Consider the following 15,193-nt stretch of genomic DNA (forward strand, 5'->3'; position numbering starts at 1 on the left):
AGATAAAAACTTATCTCAAGTCCTCCACCAAACTCTTGAAGTTCCTTTGAATCTCTTCTCTTTTACAATCACTCAAAATAAAATAAAAAAAAGGATAAAGTAAATAAAAATTGGTTCCTAAAAATCTCTCCGAACTAACTCCCAGTGAAGAACTTTTAAAACCTGCCAATATTTTCAGGACTCTTTCTAAGTCCTCTCTTCTTTCTTTTATAGTTTTCTAAGAGGTGCCTTGGGATGTCTTCAAAATGTGTCTTAATTTACATTTCACAAGAGACACATCATTTCATGATAATTTTCATCCATGATGGTTACAACCACCTATTAAGCCAATGGGTGCCTCAAAAACCTCTTCAAAATTCATGAAAACTAATTTTACTCGTCTAGTAACTGCCATTGGCGCTTAAGCATGATGTCTCGACGCTTAGGTGTGGCCTTCTCTGTTTAACCGGCGCTTAAGCGTCGGATCTGATGCTTAGGCACCAAAACTCTTTTGCACAATTTTTCACCGTTTTGCTCCAAATTTAATCATTTTTTACTCCTTTAAGCATTTTTTCCATTTTCACTTGTATCTGCAAGAAAAACACAAAAATATCTTCCATTAAAGTGCAATATCTCAACAACAGCTATAAAATGTGTCTAAAAACACTATATATTTTAGGTGTATCAGGAGCCATGCCTATTTATGCCTATTTATGCACACACACAGATACTGCTGTTGGGGGAGCTAGTAATGATTTATGACCCCTTTTGCTTGCAGGTGCTATTAGCTCCCCCATTTTTAAGGCATGACTCATGATATGTTATTTGCATGTGTGTTATTTGCATGATATGTTATTTGCATGTGAGCTTTCCCGCTAACACTTGTTTTCATGCAGGATTGAGTCTTTTTTTCTTTCCTATTTACATTTAGAGTCTAGGAGAGTCATGTAGCAGAAATAAGATATGGGCACGGGTTCTTAGGCGTTAGTGTGGGAACCACATGGAGGGGACCAAGAGCAGATGCTCGTGCCCCGTATCTTAATTTTGCATTTTATATTGATGTATTGAATTAGGAGCGGGCATGTATATGCGGAGTTTGACCTCTCTTTTCCTTTTTGGGATATGTTGCCGACTTAGTGACACTGGCCTGTTTGTGAGACCTTGGTTTTCAGTCCATGTGTCAGTTGCTAGAGGTAGCAACTTGATGCATTTTGTCCCTTCTCTCACCCTCGATAGTATGGTTGTTGTATTATCACACACATCGATGTCGTTGTACCTCATGATTGGTTTCATAAACTTTTCTTATTTCCAATTGTTTTCGCTTTTTGCCTCACGACGCGGAAGAGCGATATGATCGCTACCACCGGGGGAACCCTTTCCCTTCTCCCAAAGCTTTTTCTATGCTCCTGAAATTATCATAACCTTCAGTTCCTTCGAGCACTTTTGTGAGATTACCTTACGTGATCCTACACCCTCTAAGACGTTTGCTCTGTGCCCTTCCCCTTAAAAGGGGAGATGTACATATTGAGTTGTTCCTACGCCCTCTGAGGCATATGTTATATGCCCTCCCCCTTTAAAGGGGAGTAGTGCATATCAAGTTGTTTTTGCTGCACTGGCTTGCGTCGCGCCCGCTTCTTTTGCAAAAAGAGTTTGATGCTCGATAACAATGCGCCACAGCTTCTGACGGACTTTTCGAGACCCATACCTCTATGTTCTCATGGATCTCTCTGTCATAGGCAGGCGAGTCTCTGTAGCAGTAGGCTTGTCTTTGTTGTCGTTGTTGTGAATTCTCTCTTTATGTTCAAGTTCCCCTGAGGATTCACCTGACCCCCGATTAAGCAGAAAGGTCAGGAGGACTAGGAAAAGAATGCTGCAATCTTAGCAACATGCTCTGCTTCAAGTTTATACACCTATCCCAATTCCAATTTATGAGGTGTCTTTGGCTCCCAAATTGTGAGTCATTTTACTACTTTCCAAGTTATGCGGACCACGTCCCTGCCAGATGTTTACTGCATTCCCTTCTTTGAAAAGAAGAAGTTGTGCATGTGACACTCCTTTCATTGTAGTAGCCCATCTCGGTGCTACCTTTTACCTCGAGGAAGAGGCTAGTACCAGATGGCGATGCCCTACAACACTCTTTTGAGTTTTCCTAACCTCTTTTGTAGTCCTTCCGTGTTTTGAGAATTTCCATCCTCGCGGATGTTGCATTATTTAAGAGTGATAGAGTTACCTTTTTACAGTACCATCCTTTGGTAGTGTGGCATGTCCCTGCCAGGACTCTCTTCTGTTCCAGCCCAGAATGACACTTAAATCCTGTCAGCTGAGAATCACCTTTTTGCCCTTTGGTGGTGTGGACTGAGTCCCCGCCACGACACGTTTCAGTTCCAGCATGGGTTAGCGCCGAGGTCCATTAGCTGAGAATCGTTTCTCTCCTTTATCTTGCTGTGTGGGCTATACTCCAGCTAGGATTTCTAGGAAGTTTTTACTCCTCAGTATGTGGGTCATTCTCACCCTGCAGTCCTTGTTGTTACTGCTGCCACGAGTTCTCTGACTAAGAAGATCATAGGTAAGAAGATCATAGGAGCAGCTTCGAGCAGCTTCCTCTTTAAGAGGAAATGTTTTTGCTGGTTTAACGACCGTCCCAGCCCTATCATTCTGGGTTTCTCTAAGGTCTCGCCTGTCTCTACATTGCGCAAGGGCGTCCAGAGGAATAGGAATAGATCGAGTTAACTATAGCAGCTGACTCAGCCACAAGTCTTTAACTTGTTGGGATTACAAATTCCCCTCTACGAGGACTGGGTCCTCTTCCTTGAAAGAAGTTATTTATCTGGATCCTTCAGTGTCTGAACAAACTTTTTTATTCTTCTTATCCTATAGGCTCTCGTAGTAGGAGATTTGGGTCCACCTGTCGATCCATTATGAGGTCGGGATATTTGATTTATGTCGTGCATGCCATGAAATAGCTAAGGTGTTGCATGGGACCCTTGGTTTGGTACTTAGAGCCACTATACCAAATTTTGTGCCATGTATAATTGATGATCCTGATGGAGTGGTTTTGCCCTCACTTGATGTGCCCACTCTTTTCACGAGTCATAAGGAAAATGTTGTGGCTCTCTTCATCGTGTTAGATGAATTTGTCCCATGTTGATAAAGGGAGATCTGGGGTGCATCCTCGTTGATTCTCTCATTTTTTGAGGATAAATGTTGATTTCCCTACTTTGGTGAATACTCAGTGGGTTAGGTAAACTCTTGCCACCACGTCTCTTAATATCCTGACACTACATGTAGAAAGACATTCTACATTTAACGGTGAGGGGTATACTTACCTTTGCTTTGAAGAGTGCTCTATATTACCTCTTTTTGCTTATTAAGCAAGACTATTATGGATGTTCTATACTCCAATTGGGGGACACCCCCAAAACCTCTTTGTTGATGACATGATGTATCAATTAGACCACCTTGCTAGTCTTGGTCGATCTATGTTTAGCCAAGATGCACATCTTCCAGACTGTTTGAGAGTGCCTTATTTGATTTGAGCTGGTTTGCCTTTTGGCTAAGCTCTTGATGAGTGCTTTTCGTTGGTAAGACCATTCTACATGTCTAAGCATTTGATTTAGTCAGTTACTCTGAACCTGACTAGGATTTGGTGCCTCACCTATCAAGAACCTTATCGACTTTTTAATTTGTTTTTGGTGAGAGAGAATCATTTTGAAATTGATTCACCTCTCCCATATCCAACTTTATGGATATGTTGTTTGACTTGGTTGATTTTTATCACCTTGTCAATAGTCATGTTGAACTAATTAGGCACCTTGTCTCTATAAGACAGTCCATGACTCATCGGGATACCTCGATATCCGATGTTACCAGTTAGGCCCTACTTATCTAACTGAGATATCTATGCATTTCTTTACACTCTGATTCCAATTTTTGGATGTCGTTGAGATAGTTCCAAAAGGAATCTCACCCATTAGTTGATCTTGTCTTGGGTTCGCCTTTGATGATTCTTGAGGTTGAATCTAGGATAGATCCTGAGGATAAGCTTGGATCAGACCATGTATGTACCTTCTTAGGATTTGCAAATACTCATGGTTTGGGGGGAATTTGAGCTAAGTTTCAATGACTGAATCCCTTCCTTTAATGAACTTTTGCCTAAGTTCTGAGAGCACCTCAGAGTGACTAGATGGGTGTCATTGAGATGTGAGTAGTTTCAAAGACTATTTAGATCTCTTACTTTTCCATTCAGTTAAACCGATGGAATCTTGACAAGTAAAGAGTCATAAAATCCTAAGAATCTTTATTCGAGAGATTTTTTATTCAGAATAAAATGCTTTATAACAAAAGGAAGCTCACCAAAAATTGTCATTCTCAGGAAAACAACAAAATGTGAAAGGCTTCAAAAAAGAAAAAGAAAAAGAAAAAAAAATCCCTCAACACTCCTGAGAAGAAGCTTGAGGTGAGTGGAAAAATTAGAAACTTCAATATAAAGGACTTTGTAATCTCAAAATTCTCCTGATAAGATCCTTAGGATATTATGTTCAGAGAATTGTTTAAGTGACATTGGGATGACTGATAAATCAATAGTGGATCTAAAGACATCTCCAAAATAAAAACACTTCTTTGACATCCGGATACGAATGACGAGGCCTACTTAGGCTAAGGGTGAAAAGAATTAAAGGACAGGGACTATGGAAAAGTACTTGGGGAAAATCCCGCCTGGACCTGAATTTTGCAAAATCTCATATTTTGCATGAAATGTCTGGTCATTCTAGAATGTCGACATGAGAGCTATTCATACTAGATCAATTTTGTATCTCATGCCAAATCATTCTCGGTAGAGGCTTAGCCCGAGATAAAAAAAGAAGAGATTCTGATCAGCTTTATAAAAAAATATATATGCATGCCAATAAAAAAATATACGAATGACATGAAAGGCTCCTAGAAGCTTTGTGGGCTCTTCACCCACTACCTTTTCACGCTTTATGCGTCAACCCTCTGGGTCTGGCGGCCCTTCCTTTGGAAGAACTTCCTTTCCTTTGGAAGAAAGTCTTGCCTTCTTGTGGGCTCTTCACCCACCATTGAAAATCAAAAGAACATCAAGCTGCAATGCAACTGAAGGGTCTACACTCCCACAGCGCATTCGAGGTCGAGGCCTGGTGCAAGGACGAGGGAGAGAACCCAATCATCAAAATAGAGATCCCCTAAGGATCAACACTTTACTTTGCCATCTTGTGGGCTCTTCACCCACTACATTTACACTCTACGCATTGACCCCCAGGGTCTAGTAGCCCTTCCTCTGAAAGTTGATCTACCCTTGTTGCTAGTTGTTGCAAATGAATCTTATCCAATGCACCTATCAATGGGCAATACTTGAAGAGATATTTTGTCTATCCTCTTTTTCATTTAATCATTGTACTTTATGAGGAAAATGCATTTTAAAGCACATGCACTTTGTAGTCCAACCCTCCTCAATACCTTTACGGTATTTTAATTGATTTGGCCGACTTTGCTCACCATCTTGAAGTGCATGTTGCACTAATTCAAGCACTATGTCGCCTTAATTATTCCATGCATAAGAAGGGCATCTCTATGTCTGCAGAAAAAAATCCCTAGCAGGGGTCATATAGAATTCCCAAAAAGGGATCACCTAAAATCCCCACTGAGAGTCACTTTATTGATATCATGCATAAGTGTTACGAGATTGGATCGCTCTATGCATCCAGTACCTTTTTTAAGCCTCTTATGACTGGTTTGAGCTTTTCCACCACATCAAAATGAGATTTTGAATTCCCCACAAAGCATTGGCAGAACCTTTAAGGTGTCCCCAACATGATTCTTCCCGTGGGTACATTTGAATATTGTCTCTTTAGTGATTTCTTCAACTTGGTTGATCTTATTCGCCATGTCTATTTGCATGTCGTACTAATCTGACCTCCATGCTAGCTCGATTAGTCCATGCTTAAGTTGGGTATTCTCACACCCGTAGAACTCCCCGACAAGAGCTATATCGTTAATGCTCATGATGCACCCTGGTGGTTAAACCGTTCTAGGTCATATAACCCCTATGTTTGTCTCTACTACCTCGGTTGGTTCTGTCCACCACATCGAGTGCCATGTCGTATTAGTGTAATGACCGATCTATGGATCCCCAACAAAATTTTCTTTGCTCGTGCTGGCAGAAGCACTCCTATGGTTAGACCATCATGGTCATGTAACCATGTCTTTTTCTCGATCACTTTGGTTAGTTTTGTCCACCCCATCGAGCTACATGTTGTATTGGCTTTACAACCAATCCATGTTTCTTCGAAACACCTAAATGTTCGACTACACTCCGAGCATGTTGCTTTAGGCTATTCATCCATATACTTGCTCGCTTGATGCAAGGTCAGGATACATACCTCTTGTACCATTTTACATGCATAGGCATGATACCTACCTCCTGTCCTATTTGACAGTTGGACAGTTGACTTGGCTGATTCCATTCCAGTCACCATGTTAGGTTGCATGTTGAACTAATTCTAGCTCTATGCTAGTCTGATTAGTCTATGCTTAAGCTGGGAATTCTAACACCTGCAGAACTCTCCAGCAAGAGTTACCCCACTCAGGTCTACAAGGTACTATGAGGTTGGATTGCTTTGTTCATCTGACCCCCATCGGCATCATGTTTGACTTGGTTGATTTTCATCACCTCATCAAGGGACATGCCGTATTGGTTTAGGCCACTTCAGTTGGTCAACCAATTCGTGTTCGGTCGTGATATTCTAATATCTGATAGTACTGTGACATTGCGTATGGTGAGGACCGCTTCACTTGGTTTTATTGACCAGTCTCAAATTGCTAGACTACTTTGTCCCTCTTCCATATGATGCCTCATGAGGGTGTCTCATCTCATGATGATCCTTTGGCTCCATAGCCAACTCCTACGATGTGCCTCGAGCCCTATAACTTTAGAGACTGCTTTGTTATGAGGACATCTTATCTTTTGACATTTTTGGCTCTATAGCCACTTGCTTCGATGCTTCTCGGATCAGATGACACTCTAGTTGGTCCTTTTATGAGAAAATATTGTCATTCGATGATTTAACTTTGTTGCTTGGCTTCCTAGCTAACCTTTCCTACCTCTCAGATGATGATGTAAAACTCTTAGTATTCATCACAGGTGTAGTGCGGGTGTTGAGGCATGCACCTCGATCAGTTTGCATGAGGGATTTGAGTCTCATGGCTCTCCTTCCTAATTGATCAATGCGGACTAGTACTCAGAGGAGAGCTGAAGTTCGTGGGTATTCTCCTTTCAATCTAGTTAACCTGTTACCGCTTAGTGAGTGATGTGAGGCCCCATGACATTCCTCATTAAAGTGACAGGAGGCCGGAGGCTCCCTAGCCAACCTTCCTTCCCCTCATGAGTAACGTAAAATACATATGACAGTCCTCTAATGGAGCACGGGTGTTGAGGTATGCACCTCAATTAGTTTGCAGGAGGGATCAGAGTCCCTTGGCTCTCCTTCCTAACTAATTAATGCGAACTAGTCCTCAGATGTGAACTTTACGACATTCCTTCTCAATCTAGTCAACATGTTACCGCTTAGTGAGTGATATAAGTCCCCATGGCATTCCTTATTAAGGTGACGGGCGGCTTCATAGCCAACTTTCCTTCTACACATGAACAACGTGTAGCCCGACACTCCTCATTGATGAAGTGTAGGCATTTGAGGGTCTAACCCCTCAGTGTTGTTTGGTCATGCCCCTGTGGCCCCTGAACCAACGGGTTAAGTCACATCTTTATGACCTCTAAACTCACCCCTAAGTCACACCTCTATGGCCTTTGAACCTATTTTTTGTGGTTACGCCTCTACGGCCCCTGAACAATAATGTTGGGTCATGCCTCTACGGCCTCCAAAATCATTCGTAGGTCATGCCTCTATAGCCCCTGAACCTACCGAGCGTGGTCATGTCTCTACAGCCTCTGAACGACTTTCCAGGTCATGCCTTCATGGCCTCTGAACCTATTTTTGGAGTGGATGTAAATCCCATGTACATTCCTCTCCATCCCTCTAGGAGTGGATTTGGCTCTCGTGGCTTTTGCTTCCTAGGGTGCTTTGCTCTTTTTGGTCGCTTGGGTCATGTCACAACCACTAACCTGAGCTTGATAAAAAATTGAGCAGCTTACAACAAGTGCACTGTGCCTTAACTGTGCAGCACACTTGTTGGGGGTCCTTTGTTGGCATCAATTTTTTATGTCTTTAGTGTAGGGTGTCCACTTGTATGACCTGAAGTAGTTTACGGCTTGCCCGTGACGTCCGATAGTCCAGACACCCACCCGAGACCTTTCTGGCACATGTTGAGGGGCATGTTGCCAGGGTCATCTTGCTAGGTTATGACTTTTGCTTAGGTGAAGGCTGGTCGGCATTTGACACGTCGGATGACTTTGATCGGGCCAACTAATATTATGTGGCGTTTTGCACGCAATTTTGGCTCAAATTAGCCCAATCGCTTGACGAAGTTGTCCAGATGACTCCGGACGATGAAACAAACCACATGAGTGTGTCCGGAAAGTTGATTTCACCTATGGAGGATGTCCACTTCACAACAGCTTCACGGGTGGGGTAAAAATATACAAATTATTGTTTTGGGCATGATCATTGAAAAAGTGGCCCAAACGACCTCAAATGATGAAACGAACTGTGCCAACACGTCCGGAACGTTGATTTTAGCCAGGAAGGACTTCTGTTTCACTACGGCGACACACTTGGGAGAAAATACACAAGATGGGTATTATAATAATAATAATGATAATAATAATAATAATAATATTATTATTATTTCATATACTTGATGCCCCTCTCCCTTTTTTCTCTAAAACCCGATGGCCCCAAACCCTAATCTCCTTCGTTCGGTTCGGCCCGTCTCTCGCCTGTCCCATTAAACTCCCGCACTCCTCTCGCTTGTCTTGCTCGCACGACCTCAGTGTGCTCACCGCCGCCAGTCTTCGTCCTCCTCGCCGATGACGCCGCTGCCGGCGGCGGCCCGCGCCTCTCGGGCCCCGGCCCCCCCCCCCCTCGAGCCACTGCCCAACCCCGCATCTCCTCCCTCACGCTCCTCCAGCCGTCGGATCTAATCTTCTCAAGCAATTTGCCAGTCCCCTCCAATGCCGGTGACCAGATCCGACCGACCTCAGTTCTTCCCTATGCAAAGATCCGGCCTTCTCGCCTTCTCCTTCTTTCCTCTCGGTCGACCAAGCTTTGGTCTCTAGCCTTTCCACCAACACATCAGCGCTCCCCACCGACAAACACCTCCTCCTCGAGATCTTCAGCCGCCAATCTTCCACCTATCGGCTGAGCCGCCACCTTCAACGTCTTCTTTTCTTTGGTCGGTTGAGCTTCTTACTTTCACTGGCCCAAATTGTCAGACCTCTTCCTTGCTAACCTTTCTACCTCGCCGACATTGTATTTATGGTGGAGATAATAAGCAGGGAGAATGTCAGATTTTGGGCTCTTCTCTGTGTTTCTTTCACTTCTGGTGCGAACCGTCGGCGGGCTAACTCCTCCACCTCTCTGTCCTACCTTCCCAGCGATCAGACATTTTACCAGAGCACCTCGATGTCGACGGACAGTGACAACACATCGGCTCAAATTGGCTTGGACGTCTTTTCCGTTGCAAGGAAGGTTTCCCCTCTTTCACCATCGTCAAGCAATCCTCTCTTGCGAAGGTACCTTTTTTGTTGGGGTCGCATATTTTTATATGCTAAATTATTTATTTTCTAGTACTTCGCATACCTCACAACCCTCATATGTCTTTTTGTTGTCCTATGCACGTTCTACAAGACACATTGGAGCATGGATTAGACGATGGTGAGCTTGGAGCGAGCAAAGAAAATGCATCTGCAACCATCACGGTGGTGAGATTCCCTACCTCCTAGCCAGCCTTAGGAATAGTGGAGTCTAGGCGTGTCGGTTTGATCACCCACATAGGTTGTATGCGCTGGCGTGGGTTAGTGTGACGAAGTGCCTGCGTGATGGATCATTTATTTTCCTAAAGCCAGCCTTTAGGTTAGGACTTCCTATGCGTGGTCAAACACCCCTTGTTGAGCCGAGTGTCTCCTCCCTTATTATGAGCCTTAGCATATGTCCTGATTGGTCGGAGTCCCTCACTCCCCTTACTTTGGGTCCCCCAGTTTTACTTAGATAAGCTGGGAAGTCAAATTTGGCAGAGCGAGAGAAGCTTGGTAGCTGGCTTTGCAAAGTTTGGAGGAGTTCACGAAATGGGAAAGGCTTTGTAGCTATTCCATTTCATGACTTCGTGGAGAGTTTTCCCCTCAAAGATCCGGGGACAAACTCCCTACATTTCCTCACCAAAGCAAGAGACGGCGGTACCACACATCCAAGGGTCTAAACCGTAGGTTTCCCAGGTGAGGTCATTAGCACGAGCCCGGTTTTCTATCTGCATGTTGGTTTTCCTTATTTTACATTATTTCTTAGTGCATGTTGCATTTCACTTTGCTCCGATCGGCCGACCCGGCTCGGCGAGCATTTCACTTCGCTACGATCGACCGCCACAGCACGGCAAGCATCTCACTATGGTTCAACTGGTCGTCCGAGCCCGGTCGACCGATCACTTTGGTTCGACTGGCCACCACAGTCCAGTCGATTGAGTATTTTCATATTTGTATACTCCTACATCTTATTCTATTTTTTATTTGCAACATATGATATGCTTGTCTGCTTTGCATTTGCATTTGTACCTGTGTGATGCTCCCCGGTGACGATCACCACTGCCTCCAGATCACTGCCTCCACGACATGCCTATCCCTTTTGGTCACTGTCGCCTTGGCATACCCATTTATTTTCATATTTGTATACTCCTCCACGGTGCGCCCATCTTCGGGTCACTGCCACTACAACACACCCATTTGTTTGATCCGCTGCCTCCACGACATGCCTATCTTTTTCTGAGTCACTGCCTTATGGTACACTCATCACTTCTGTCACATGACTATTTGCATTTGCATTTGCATGTTTGCATGGGTAGAGAGCCAGGCTCATTATAAGAGTGACCCTATGTTGGTCGCAATGCCTTAACGAGCATTTCTAGTTGGGTTAACCCCGACGAGCGATGCGAGTTAAGTCATCGGGATTGACATGAGTATGACTGTGCTAATGATCTAATAGATCTAACTCGTGTCACCACTCTTCATGAAACCCTTTAGATCCTTTGGATCTTTAGGATGGGTCGGTATGACGACCCTGTCAAAGTCATACTATACCCAAACCTACCTCGCGCCTAGATACTAGGTTGACGAACTTTTTATTAGATAGTGTGCTAGGCAAGAGTTTAGGGTGCTAGATAGTTTTTTTGATAGTTGGCGATTATTCTCTGCTGGATTGGTTGCCCTAGCCAGGTATCTTTCTTTTGCATTGTGCTTGTGGTGTGACTGCATGTTGCATATGTGTGGTAGTATGTTTGGTAGTATGTTAGAGCATTTTTTTGCAGGGAGCCATGCCTATTTATGCACACACACAGAAACTACTGTTGGGGGAGCAAGTAATGATTTCTGACCCCTTTTGCTTGTAGGTGCTATTAGCTCCCCCACTTTTAAAGCATGGCTCATGATACGTTATTTGCATGCGAGCATTCCTGTCTTTTTCTCTTTCTTATGTACATTTAGAGTCTAGGAGAGTCCTATAGCAGAAATAAGACATGGGCACGAGTTCCGAGGCGTTTGATGGGTTCCGAGGCATTAGGGCGAGAACCACGTAGAGGGGACCAAGAGCAGATGCTCGTGTGCCATGCCATATCTTAATTCTGCATTTTATATTAATGTATAGAATTAGGATCGGGCATGTATATGCGAAGTCTGGCTGCCCTTTTCTTTTTTGGGATATGTTGCCGACCCAGTGACACTGACCTATTTATTATTTTAATTTGGCTTATTTTGCTTTTTGCATCATATTGCATGTTTGCACTTGCATGTGTTTTCCTTGTTTCTTTCTGTGGCTTATCTAGGATTTTATGATATAATCTAGGCTCATTAAGGACCCTAAAATTGTAATTTTCTACAAAATCCTAAATAAAATATTCAAGATAATTAAAATTTGGGATTAAAATATTTAGGATTTAAAAATTGCAATTTTACTTTCCTACTTAATATTAATAGAGCCTCCACAATACTTAGGATCATTCTAGATAACTGCATTCATCTTTGCATGTCAAGAAGAATCCCTCGTGTTTCTTCAACCTCACTAGCCCAACATATCTCTTTATAGGTGGTTTTCTAGTGCGCCTAGGGCGTTAGAAGGCTCCCCCACTCAGACGGGGTGTAAGTCCTTTTTTTGGAGCATTTCCATCTTTGTAGCTCAACCTCCATTTTCTTTTCTTTTTTGAGGCATCCTCACCACTTCGGTAGGTATAAGTCCCACCTCTTAGAGATCCAGCTTTTATTCATGGGATAGAGTTTCCTTCCTTTGACCTTAGTGCTACTGGGGTTCTCGTGGATGACGCAATTCACGTGTTGCTGACCGGGGATCTCAGGACTTGTTGGGTCGACTACCTTCACGATCGATAGACTTAGGGTCCTAGTAGCTGTGGATGATGGGTCTGTGGTACCCCGACCCAGTTACCTCTACCTTCTAGGATCACTCTTCCTTCGTTTTGTTGAGCCCCTTTGAGCCCTATCGCTTCTTTGACCTCGTCGATATCATTTTGACGGTCTAATGTCGATGAGCTGTCGCCTATTTGGGATACAATGATTTATCTTCTGGCCTTATGGCCCGGACGTGCTCTGACGTGTTTGGATATTCTCGTCAAGATGATTTAGGTTATTTTGTGGGCCTCATGTGCTGATGTACCGCTACCCATTTGGGGTGTGAGAGACTCACTCTCTGCCCTCTCTGCCCGATGGCGATGGCTTAGCACGAGCTTTGAAGCATCGAGACTTTTCCCACATAGAATAACCGTCCTTTGAGTACCTATTACCCCAAGTTCATGATAATCCAAGTTAAACTCCTTTTATTGAGAGTATTCTTGGGTACCCCCCAAGAAGTAATTAACCAAGTGGGATACGTCTCCTTAGGAGTGCTCTTAACTCCAGAACAGGCACCTACACCTGACTCTCTGGTTATGAGTAGTCTACATAGGTATTCTTTCACAGATATTGGTTTAAGGTGCTTTCGCCTGATCTTGTTTGGGCGAACACTCTTAACCTATCCTTGTGAGGTTTACCACATGTAGGTTCTCCATGTTTTGTGTTTTTCTCTTGTTTGTTGCTTTGTCGTATGTCCCTTCTTATTCAATTTCTCTCCTCTTTGAATCATATATATGATTCAGGAGGGAGATTTATTCGAATAAGGGAAGTATACGACGATCGACTGGCTGGTGACTTCTTCTAAAATAAAAGAGAGAAAAATGAACGAAAACACTATCTTTTATCCCATCATGTTTTATTCATCCAAGAATATTCATTAAGATCAAAATTACCCATTTTTCCTTAGATTGATCCTAAATTTTGACTAAGGCACAAGAATCTAAAATGACCATTATGTCATTGGGGCTCTCCAACTCATAACTCATTCAACATAATCCGAATGAGTTTGAAAATTTTAAAGTACCCTATCCATGGGGAAATTAAAATATTAGGGGAGAGAATGTGATTTTTTTCAATTTTTTATTTAATTTAAGTAATTATCTTAAGTCAGAAAATAGGATTTTAAATATTAATTTATTTAATCAATCAAAATAAAATTTTTGGTTTATGAGAAAAATATTAGAGGTTCACCTAGATCAGAGAAACACTTAGGTAAAATTTCATGATTTTTCAAATTATTATTATAACTATTTTAATGAAAAATTAGGAAAATGCATTTTCAGCTTTTTTAAAATTTATATTCAACTTAGAAAAATTGGAAAAATATTCTAATGAGGTCTGAAGTCGACACAAACGTGGATCTGTCCATTTTTCTTTTTAACAGGTACAATATTGGCTAACCACGTGGGGTATTTCTCTTCCTTAACAAAGTTGGCGTCTATCAATTTCTTTACCTCGGTGATGACTTGTTGTTCTATTTCAAGGCGCATTCTCCTGGGAGCTTGTTTTACTGGTGTTACATTCTTGTCCACCCCGAGTTTATGGACTGCAACCTCTGCTGACAGTCCTGGCATTTCATCGTAGCTCCATGCAAAATAATCTTTAAATTCTGTTAATAGTTTGACCAATTCTGCAGACTCTTTGTCATCAAGTAGAGAACTTATGAATGTAGGTCGGGGTCGTTCTTCAGTCCCGAGGTTAATCTCTTTCAACTCATCCACGGTGGATTTTATTTCTTCCTCGAGTTCTAGCGGAGCATCTTCTATTGGTTGATCAGTAGAGTCATCCTCTATATCGAGACAATCCTCTTCTGACTTACTAGTAATAACCATGCAAAATTCAGAATCATCGACTGGTCCAACTGTACCAAATCTGAGACCTTCTTTTAAATTGGGAGTTCGTCTTTTAGTATTCCACAAATTTTTAAAGAGTTGAAATTTATCTCTTGGCATTTGTTTTGGTAAATGTCCTTGTTGAATTAACTTTTAAACACAAGACGAGAAGTAACCAAAAGGCAATTTCATTAATTCATTAGAATCAACATCCAAATTTACATGTTTTTCAAGCTCAGTAGAGGTAGAAGCACGATAAAATTTGATCGGCTTTGAAACAACACTACGGACTTCCTTGAGCTTTAAACTTTCGACTTTTTGAGGGAGAATCGGAGTGAGGGTCATAGTATCCACATAGTGGTTTATCCGATCATACATCGTTCATATTCTTTCCTCTCTATATGTTCTAGGGATATCTTGTACTGAGGTTTCTTCTGCTTTGTCATCATTATTTCATCTTCAGAACTGTCTTCATCACCAATGTTGATAGTTGTCTTATTCCGTTCAACAATTAAATTGATCTTTCCTCGTCTGCGTCCCTGGCCTCGACCTCGGGTGCGTGAACTAGAAGAACCTTCACCAACTCGTCGTAGGGGAGTGGTAGAAGGTTGTTGAAGCGGAGTTGTATGGCCTCCCTTTCGTGATTCTTCTAAATCTTCATCTTTGTTTGTCCAAGTCTCGTGAGAGAAGACAGTCTTTTTTGGAGGCCCGTAGTAGGCAACATCTTCATGGATACCAACTTCATGCACTGAAAACGGTTGTAAGTCTCCCTTGATGCAATTTTCTTGACCATCTTTCCGGTATT

The sequence above is a fragment of the Phalaenopsis equestris genome, unplaced genomic scaffold, assembly GCF_001263595.1.
Source record: "Phalaenopsis equestris unplaced genomic scaffold, ASM126359v1 Scaffold211846, whole genome shotgun sequence".
Classification (NCBI taxonomy): domain Eukaryota; kingdom Viridiplantae; phylum Streptophyta; class Magnoliopsida; order Asparagales; family Orchidaceae; genus Phalaenopsis; species Phalaenopsis equestris.